This window comes from Grammomys surdaster, unplaced genomic scaffold, assembly GCF_004785775.1.
Source record: "Grammomys surdaster isolate TR1022 unplaced genomic scaffold, NIH_TR_1.0 63, whole genome shotgun sequence".
In the NCBI taxonomy this organism is placed as follows: Eukaryota; Metazoa; Chordata; class Mammalia; order Rodentia; family Muridae; genus Grammomys; species Grammomys surdaster.
Window position 1 is genome coordinate 7,455,768 of NW_021604565.1, and position 11,566 is coordinate 7,467,333.

The 11,566-nt window shown below is 36.0% G+C and overlaps 1 pseudogene; it reads left to right on the forward strand.

The window, feature by feature from the left end:
- The first annotated feature begins 8,896 nt into the window (after positions 1 to 8,896).
- Positions 8,897 to 10,937, forward strand: LOC114621230 (annotated as a pseudogene).
- Positions 10,938 to 11,566: the final 629 nt, after the last annotated feature.

Here is an 11,566-nt window from a genome sequence, read left to right on the forward strand (position 1 = left end):
GTAACTTTAACAGATAATTTATGACTTTTGCACTCAGTTTAATGGCCCATAAAAAACTCAAAATAGCAGTGTGAGCTCTTTGCTTCAGCCGTCAAAAGATTCCAGGGGCCGAGAGGAGAATAACTTCCATGTCAAGGGGAAGGTCTCAATTGCACTGAGAAATTGGTTACTTAACACAAATATTAGGTGTTTTGAAGCTACACCCTGGTGATTGCATTTCTCCTCTTTACATCTAAGAAAAGGGTCTATATGGTTTCAGTTTCTTTATTTCCCTAATATATTCATGGAATGCTGCAAATTACTGTCAGGGAACCAGTGTTAACCTGTTAGTGACAATTTACTGCAACTAAATTCCAGCTGTTTCAACTGAGTCTTATAAATATTTTTGTACCCCCCTCCCCATGGCCTTTAAACAGTTAACAGCACCTGCTGCTGTTTGTGATGAAACACCACAGGAAATGAATACCAAAGGTATAAGATGAAAGAGAAAGTAATTTTCTGGGAGGGGAGCAGAGTAATTTTTCACTGGGGGGGGGTGAATGGTTGAGAGAGACCAAAAGACTTGTTAGGAATTACTTATGGAACAGAAATTGAGGCTAAGAGCTGAGAGAATAAGAGCATGTAGGAGAGGGGAGCAACAACAGCAACAACCCTAGTCACAGGTAAAATCCAAAAGAACAAGGGATGAAATGTACAGGGAGAATACACTACTGGAAGTGAGGTGTGAGGATATGAATGAAGAAATCCCAGCCCGAGATTTTGTATAATTACACTGTATATTTGATGGGTTAAAATAGCAAACAAAGGAGGTGGAGAGATGGCTTAGCAGTGAAGGGCAGTGACTGCACTTCCAGAGGTCCTGGTTTCAATTCCCAGCAAAGATATGGTAGCTCATAACCATCTGTGATTGGATCCCAGGACCTCTTCTGCTGTGTCTGAAAAAAGTCTCAGTGTACTCACATAAATAAAATAATAAGCAAATAAATCCTTAAAAAATTAGCAAACAGAAACTCTAGATATTTTATCTGTCACATGCTATTACCTATGAACAACAGAACACAAAACATATAAATACGATAAAAAATTAGAAACAACAGCATTTACTGCAGGCTGTGTGAAAAGAAGAGATACATTGAGGGATAAAAAAGAATAAATAATAAACTAAAATCAATGACATACCAATTATTTATTAAATGCCAAATGCTAATCTCTGAAAATGTATATACTAGTAAAATTATACAAGCTGAGCAAATTATATGTACAAATATATTTATGTGTACATACCCATATATACACATGTATGCATGTAACAAAAATTAATGAAAAAGAATGCCATTAATGTGAAAGAAAACAAAGTCAGAATATATGTCCTCATCAGGTTTACAAGTGCCCATGTGACCCCAAATGGGCATTTCTCAGTGCATGGCAAGTGGAGACTTCCAAACACTGATCTCTGAACAATAAGCACACACACACACACACGCACACACACACACACACACACACACACACAGATTCCTGATATGATACTTCCCAAATTTTTCCATACCTGACTCTTGTTTTGCTTCATTTCTACTTATATTGGGTGTGTAGAGATATTCTTTAATTTATATACATTTATTTCCTTTTTTGAAGTGTTCATGATAGTCTGAGTTCATAGCTTGCCTTGAATGGGTCAGTAAAGTTTTAAGACTGGCTCTCAGGCATACATGTGCCCATTTCCCTGAAAACCCTCCAAGCACACCTTCCCACTGTGTGGGAGTAGACATATGTGGCATAATGTATCATGCTCACTTTGGAGGCTCTATTTATTGAATTAATAACACTTGCCCTTCTTTCTTATTATTGTGGAGTTACTCTATTTAGAAGCAGTTCTTAACATGTCTAACTACTAAATTAGTATATTTAGAAGCAGTTCTTAACATGTCTAACTACTAAATTAGTAAAGTGCTATACTTATGCTTCATAAAACTACTTAATAGAGAAACCTTTTGTTGTTCTAACTCTCCAGTTACCCAATATGCACAAGAAGGCATCTTCTGTTTAGTATAAATCTGAGACTTAAGCATTTAAAGATGCATAGCACTTGTGAACTAAGAGCCATATCATAACCTAATGATGCTAAACTAACATTATTAACTAGTTAATAAACAAAAGAATGCATGAATCCCCCATAAGCAAAACTAATTATATTTACCCTTAGTTGGAAATGTTCAACTTTGAACAACATTCATGATTTCTTTACCATTATGAACTGTCCGTGTCTATCTAACTACTATATTTATGAGCTATCTCCAGTTTCTTTGTTTCATAAAACTTTGGAAGTAGTTTTAGAGTAAGCAAGGTATCTCTGTGGGTAAGAGTGTGTATCTATCTGCTGAAGACTAATGTTTCATTTACAGCATCCTGTTGGATGGCTCACATCACCTGTAATTCAAGCATGCTCTCGGTTTAGAAATACAATCACCTTTTTTGGTTCCATTGATATTTATCATTAAGTTGGCCCCACATTATTACGATACATAGGAGTACTACGTGAAAAACATATTTACTGCAGCACAGAACTATGAAACAATTTCTGTAACTTCAAGATAATTCTATCAGGTAATTTGCTAAGTTTCCTGTGCCTTCCTATTTTTCTACTCAAATAGTTTGCTATCATTACTGAGAAAGATAAACTAAGGGTTAAAGTGTTCAGTAACAGCATATTGTATTGGTATACAAGATGATGAAACTTCTCAAAATAGGCAGTGCTTTTCCCTTAAATACACTTGTAAAACACTCAGTAGGATCCTAACGATTATGACTGAATTGAAACCACATGCTTTTAATTAACATCCCATATTTGCAGTATTAAGTATACTTCATAGACATGCTGATATAAGTGTGGACTTACACCATCCTTTAATATACTGCTTATACCACCCTTTAGTATCCTTTAATATACTGCTCCCTTAAATCTCTCTCTCTATTTTTAATGAGTGTCTTTCTAATCAAAGAGAAATATAAACAAAATATTTTTATCTATTTTAGAAAACTCATACAATATAAATTATTGCAGAAAAGAAATAAAGTCACCTATAATCAGTTGCATCAAAGATAATGAATACAGTTGGCTTTAAATATGACTGTCCCATTTTACTGTGGTTGCTTCAGATCCCATGACTCTTGGTTGTCAGACCCATGCATTTGCTCCTTGGATAGTCAGACATTCTGAATTTATTTACAGCCTTGAAGACTCCAAGGTTGTCGAGTTTTTTTCTTGTCATATGTCAGGATGCCAGAGTGTGCTTCTTAACTACTTTAACCTCTGGGTTCTCAAAAGGCTGTTCTTCAACAACATCCCATCACTGCTTACTGCAATCTCTGTCCTACATATTTTGAAAATCATTTTCTATCAATCTGTAAACTGTTTAATAATAGTCTACAACTCGTGCCATGTGGAGTTTAAACTTAAATCTTTGTTCCATGAATACTTTATGTTTTACATTCCATCTTTAAAGTACTATAAGGAACTTTAAAGTTATCTTGTCAAGTTTAGAAATGAGCATGCTGGACTGAGCTGATGATACACAGATTGGAGGGAAAGAAAACACATAAATTGACATACATTGGCACAAGGACCTTATAGATTATAGATGAAGACAAAAGACTAAGACAAGATGGTTTCTGAGCTCTAGATGTTTTGTTTGATTTCGAGTCCCTTCAATGATTGAATCTAATTTGCTTTAGTTAATTTAATTTCAGTCAAAAGATCGAAGTCATTGTATTTCTCTTTGGTGGATTAAATCTTCATAAAAATGAAGTGAATTTATGGAAGGCCCTTTCTGTATTTCCAGTGCTAAAGAAGGGATACATCAGCTATCCCTTGAGTCTGCATGATTACCTCAGTGTGTCAAAGAACTACACTTTCTGGAATCACTGGATGACTCCACATATTACAGTATAGTTACCATTTTTTTCTCTTTTGTATATATATTTGTTTAGAAAAATATACTACCAAAGGAGTCTTGTTTATTCCTTAAAATGTCTGTGTTCTGCTTTTGATTATTTATTTTCTGTTTAATTTTAAAATGTATTTAGCCCAATTGCTCTTTAGAAGGACCCTGATCATCATTAAAAACAGTCTGTGTTATTAAAAGTGGGGAAACTCTGTGAAGAAAGACGTTATCATGTGGAATGTTATAAGTACAGGCCAAAAAGATCACTGAATAAAGTGTTGGCCATCTACGCATAAATAAGTTTGGACCCATGGCTCTGACTTAAAAGTCCAGCAGATTAATGGGCTACCTATAATTTCAGCATTAAAAAGACAGAGACCAAGAGAAAGCTGGCCAGTGACATTAGACATAATTGTTTATTTCCGGGTTTAATGAGAGAGCTAGCCTCAATAAATAAGGTGTAGGTTAACCCTCAAGTAGTCTGGTCCTGTACATACAGATACACACAGGCACATAAGAACACACAGATACACACACACACACACACACACACACACACTGCATGATAAACATTTCATGCATGTATACCCATAAATAAGCAAATCTGCATACACATACATATTCAAAAAAGAATATGATATACAATAATAGCCAAAGTAATAATGATATACAGATTGTTCCCTTTTTATTCCTCTTAAGATGATTTTGTATTATTTGAAGTAATATCTTTAAAAATATTTTTGAATCTGCAGCCTTTAGTCAAAGCCAAATTTAGAGAAATATTTTCTACAGTAAAATTTCACTTCATACAATAATTATATATATTTGTATATTTACTGAATTGAAGCAAGCAGAAAAATTTTTAAAAGTACATTTGAATTGACTACACGTTTTGATTGGGTACCCTTTAGCAATTAATCTGATCCTTCTACTCAAACTCCCTAGATTCAAAGGACTAATGCAACATTACATACTTTAGGAGAAGCTATTCTGGGCATCAAGGTGATATAATGATCACAAGAGAAATATTTCAATTAAGGGTAGAGTAGCAGCATGCTACAAAAGGCACACAGCGTCATGCTAATTAAAGTGCAATAAGCCAACAAAAGCCATTGAACACTATACTACCGGAGGCAAAATAGGAAGCTGATGAACCAAAGTAATTGTCTTGTTTTTAAAATCAACGTATCAATATACTACTGAGTAGTGAGATTAGACTAACTATGGGTCTCTAAGGAATAAATTGCATCAACTAAAGAAATTTTAAATCAATTTTTAACAAGTTACTAAAGTAGATAATTCACAAATTATAATAGATATATGTAAATATATGGTTTATTCCATGAAATTATTGCTTAGCATTACTGAACAAATATCTTTCCATGGATAATGTGAGGAAAGCAAGACAGCTAAATTGTTGTGTATTCAAATTCTTAGCACAGCAATAATCTTGAACTGAAAAGACATTTATTCTTTCTGAGTTTTTTTTTGTACATAAAAATATTTTCTCTACTAGGAACATTGTATTATATAAATGGTTATTTGAATTAGAGCAATAAGCAAGTCACATATGTACAGGTGAAACACAGGACTTGAGAAGTCAATTAGGAAGACTAGTTATTTATTCAGTGTAATCTTTCCTTAAATTGAAAACAAATTTTTCAGATGCCATAATCATTGAAAAGAGATAAACAAATCAAGGAAATTAATTTATAAACAAAATAATCAAATCCAGTTTTACTCTGTTGTGGTATAACTTAAATTTGGAATTTGTGGTTTCAGGGCACAATGCACATTAAAATATATGAGATAGGTCCAAAACACTGTGAAGAAAATAAAGATTATAATTAAAAAACATTGTGATGGAAGCTCAAAGGAATTCTTTGATAGATCCTCAACAAAGAGTACATTAATGAGGATGTTGCAATAAAGCAACTGGGCAATGATTCTCAGTTGTATCATGTGAATTACTACATATAATTATAGCGTACAATCCAACTTATGAAATAAGCCAGTATTTATGGCTAGTGTCCACACATGCTGTTAATAGCTGGTTAATACAAAGAGATCTCTGTACAATAACACAATTCTTGTAATTTCCTTTGGAATTTTGTATTTTCATTTATGTTTCTACAAAAATTCAAAAATTGATACATTTCAAGAATACTTCAGATAAAATAAAGGTAAATGTTTTTCAATGAAAGACCAGAATCTTTCTTCCAAGTATATAAAGGTTTGCTTAGAAAAGGAAACTTAAAAAGAAGCAGATAAAGGAATGTTGCCTTCTTTCCATCCTTCAGCCAAAATACAGCATGTCAATTCCCAAAGACAAAAGTGATCAGATATCAATCCTTTATCCCAGGAAGAACAAGGGTTAACTATCACTGGCATAGGGGAATACAGAAGAATCTTTATTTTGAAGCTGTTACAACTAGCTTTTGTCTGGCACTTATTTGATTCACTATAAGCTGTAGTCCCCTAGAGACATAACATCCTTTTGTTTTCTTCCTCTAATAATTTGCTATTCTTTATTGAAGATGCTAGTCATTTGGGATTAAAAGTCATTGCTCTGACAACTACTGATTCCCTAGATATAATCTATGTACATGTGGGATACATGTTAATAGATAACTGTATGTGTTCTTTGGTTATATTGTTCTTTTATTAATGTAGACACTTCTAATAAGAACCTATATTGAAAAGGGAAAACATATTTTATCCACCTAGTTTCAATGTAGAAGTTCAAAATAATTAAGTAACATGATTGTTCTTGCTGCAGAGAAATTGTTATCATTCAAAACTCTATCCAAACTCACATGCTGTAAATTAATTCAGCCAATGTTGAGAGATATATATTCACAGGTTATAGGGATACTTCCGATTCTTTGTCTATTGTGAGTTAGAAAACATTTTAGATTTTAAAAATACAAACAACAAAAGAGATTTATTCATCTGCAATGTTTTTTATCTGAAAGTATTGTGTTACTTAAAATTTGGAAAGCTTTCCTCATCCAGTACTAGAAAGAAATAATATAACCACATACATTGCAAAATATGAGGTGTATCTATATGTTTGCTTTAAAGAACTTGAGCTTGAAAGGCAGGATTCAAAGGAACAGGCTATTCTCAACATGTACAAAGGAAACAGTTTCCCTAGCAACAGGAAATAGGTGAAAGCTCTCATGAGTGATCCTTCCACCCATGTTCCTTTTGAGTTTGGTAATGCTTCCAAGCTCATGGAGGAAAAACAGAGTGAACGTATCACAAAGAAATGGTCCAGATGGTGAAGGGCTTTTGCAGCATTTATGAGATGGCAAGTGACTTGTTGTTTGCAGTTATAGGCAATAAGAGAAATAGCTAGGATAGAATCCAAGTTTCTTTCGCCCTGCTATATGTTTCCCATATCCATAAAGCATAAAACTATGTGAGGGATTCTTATGAGAACATTAATCCTGTCTTATTGACATACAAGAAAAAATTGTCTTTGTTAGAATCATTTCATTACTAATTTCTACTTTTACCAGCAAGTGACTTAACTTCTGCCTGTCCCCTCCTACACAAACGTACACACACATACATAAATACACACACTCCCCCACACTAAAATACACACACAGACACATACATACACAAACACACAAATACACCCAAAACCACACAAAAACACACACACACAAACATGCACACACAAACACACACACACAAAATCATACACATACATACACACAAACACAGAAACACACACACTCTCTAGAATGAAGTGAAAGACTGGTAGAAATTGCAACATTTTGACAGGCCCATTATGCTAATTATTTCCCAGCATTGGAAACTCAGCCATTTTTTTTGAAGCTTTTGCTCCAGTATCAGCTTTTCACACAATGAAGATGTTTCAAACTATTCCAGAGGTGAATGAATTGCTTCACTTATGACATGTTTTTCTTCAAATTATCCAATCTTATTTTGCTGTAAGGAACCACAGAAATGAGAACTTTCTTTGCTAATTCTATTTAAATACTTAATTCATCATGTGCAATGCTAGAGGCTGGGAATAGAAAAATGAATAATGAAGAGTCCTGGCCCCCCAAAGGCCTGCAATCATTCTCACCATGAAACATCAGGAATTTGAAATAACTTAGTAATTAGTCCATTTCTTCTGTAATATTTCATAATTCTACTGATGAGCATGTCGTTACTGGTTTTGAATTTCAAAATTGTGTTTAGAAATATAAAAAGACAGAGAAGAAAATGGTCTTTGTGAATTTGCTTACTTGTAAACCAACATGTTCAGTAAGTATGGAAAAGTTTGACACTTTAGAATAAAATTTAACAGTATTAATGAAACAAAAAAAGACAGAGATGGAGAAATTTTACAAAAGATAAGATAAATGCATTGGACAGTTTCATTGACTCAAGTAACAGTAGGTGTTGAATGTAAAGAATAGAATAACTATATTAAATATTCAAAAACATGTTAATATGCAATCAGCATTTCTCAAAATAGAACTGCTTTAATTCTGACTACAATCTAATATTTGTATAAGGAATTAATGAACACAGCATCGTTTGTAAGATTGCACTATGAAGCTGAGAGTTCCAATATGCACATGATATAATTCTATAAAATAAATAGCAATAATTCCCCTCAGTGGTTATACTAAATTCATAGCCAATGATATCTCTTGTAAAAAGAGGCTTTTTTCTTTGGGTTCATCTTAATATATATACTTAAGAATATATATATATATATATATATATTATATATACATATATAATATATATAGCATAATATATAATATATATAATATATATACTTAACAATAATGGTAAACAAATAATATTAAAAGAATTATTTTACAGATGATTGCATCATTATAGGATAGAAGTTAATACTATGCCCAATGTAAAATTGCTGCAAATATAATATATAGAAAATTAGGCGCGGAAGCGGAAGCGGCGATAGGTGGCGGAACTCTGCGAGCTTCTGCCCCACGTGTGCGAAGTACTATGATGGAAGTCAAAGGGAAGAAAAAATTTACAGGAAAGAGTCCACAGACATCACAAGGAAAGAATAGATTTCATAAAACCAGTGAGTCTAGCTCTTCAAAGACATTGCCAAGGAAAGCTGTTAAGGATGGCGGACCTAAAGTGACGTCTAAGAACTTTGAGAAAGGTGCTACAAAACCTGGCAAGAAGGGTGTGAAGCAGTTCAGGAACAAGCCACAAGGGGGCAAAGGACCGAAGGACAAATTTCAGAAGGCAAATAAATTCAACAAGAAGAGGAAATTCCAGCCAGACGGTAAAAGTGATGAATCAGCAGCCAAGAAACCCAAGTGGGATGACTTCAAAAAGAAGAAGAAAGAGCTGAAGCAGAGCAGGCAGCTCAGTGATAAGACCAACTACGACATCGTGGTTCGAGCAAAGCACATTTGGGAGAGCTTGAGAAGAAAAGATTGTGACAAGGGAAAACGGGTGAAGCTCATGAGTGACTTGCAGAAGTTGATTCAAGGGAAAATTAAAACTATTGCCTTTGCACATGACTCAACTCGAGTGATCCAGTGCTTCATTCAGTATGGGAATGAGGAACAGAGGAAGCAGGCTTTCGAAGAATTACAAGGTGACTTGGTTGAATTAAGTAAAGCCAAATATTCCAGGAATATCGTTAAGAAGTTTCTCATGTATGGAAGTAAACCACAGATTGCGGAGATAATCAGAAGTTTTAAAGGGCATGTGAGGAAGATGCTGCGGCATTCAGAGGCATCGGCCATTGTGGAGTATGCATACAACGACAAAGCCATTTTGGAACAGAGGAACATGCTGACAGAGGAGCTCTATGGGAACACATTTCAGCTTTACAAGTCAGCAGATCACCCGACTCTGGACAAGGTGCTAGAGGTGCAGCCGGGAAAGCTGGAGCTTATCATGGATGAGATGAAGCAGATTCTGACTCCCATGGCCCAAAAGGAAGCTGTGATTAAGCACTCACTAGATCATAAAGTGTTCTTGGACTTTTTTACCTATGCACCCCCAAAACTTCGATCAGAACTAATTGAAGCCATCAGGGAAGCAGTGGTGTACCTGGCCCACACACACGATGGCGCCAGAGTGGCCATGCACTGCTTGTGGCATGGTACACCCAAGGACAGGAAAGTGATCGTGAAAACAATGAAGACGTACGTGGAGTAGGTTGCTAATGGCCAGTACTCTCACTTGGTTCTCCTGGCGGCGTTTGATTGTATTGATGACACTAAGCTTGTCAAACAGATCATCATATCAGAAATCATCAGTTCCTTGCCCAGCATAGTTAATGACAAATACGGAAGGAAAGTTCTGTTGTACTTGCTGAGCCCCAGAGATCCCGCCCACACGGTGCCAGAGATCATCCAGCTTCTGCAGAAGGGTGATGGCAACGCGCACAGTAAGAAGGACACGGCAATCCGCTGGCGGGAGCTCTTGGAGTCCATCTCTCCAGCTTTGCTGAGCTACCTACAAGGACACACTCAAGAAGTGGTGCTGGATAGGTCTGCGTGTATTCTGGTGTCTGACATCCTGGGATCTGCTACTGAAGATGTCCAGCCTGCTATGGATGCCATCGCTGGTCTGGCAGCAGCAGAATTGTATCCTGGTGGCAAGGATGGAGAGCTTCATGTCGCTGAGCATCCTGCCGGACATCTGGTTCTCAAATGGTTAATAGAGCAAGATAAGAAGATGAGAGACAACGGGAAAGAAGGTTGTTTTGCGAAAACCCTTGTAGAGCACGTTGGTGTGAAGAACCTCAAGTCCTGGGCCAGCGTCAACCGAGGAGCCATTATTCTTTCCAGCCTTCTTCAGAGTTGTGACCAAGAAGTTGTAAACAAAGTCAAAGCTGGACTGAAAACCCTGATCCCTACCTTGGAAAAAAACAAAAGCACCAGCAGAGGCATCCAGACTCTGCTTGAGAAGCTGACTGCATAGGCATGCAGGATGGGCAAGCAGGAACCCGCTTCCCAGAGAAGGGCAGACTCTACCATACGGATGCTCTGTGCATGTATTTGTTAAAGGACCTATTTATATAAAATTGTTTCTAAAACAGAAAAAAAAAAGAAAGAAAGAAATAGGATTGTAGACAACATAGACATGATGGCAGCAATAAGCATTATGCCATGGACCATAATTGGGCCCTGCATCCATGTTCTTGCCTTGGCTTCTTTCAATTAACTGTGACCAAGGTACATAGGGAAATCAACACTTTTCTCATATGTTCCTTTTGACCATGGTGTTTTGTTACAGCAAAAGAAACTAAGACATTAGCAAAATGGTAAATTGCCTCATTAGGGATTTGGAATATTGTAACTGTCGTTTCTTTTGTAACGGCCGTCAGGTTCTGTTACTTTGTAAAGGCCGGCCGGTTCTGTTGCTCCGGTCGGCAGGTCAGGGTCTAGCAAGAGAGAGTGGGGACGGAGGAAGGGGAAAAAAGGGGCAAGAGACGCAAAAGATAGATACAAGCCAGAGTCCGGTGGAGTCTCTTCAAGTCTTCTTTATTCTCTTCTCTTCTTACTATATTCTCACTCCTTCAGTCTCCTGACACCTCTCACTTTCTCTCTCCTTCCTCTACTTCCTACTTCCTACTACCTCCTACTACTTACTAC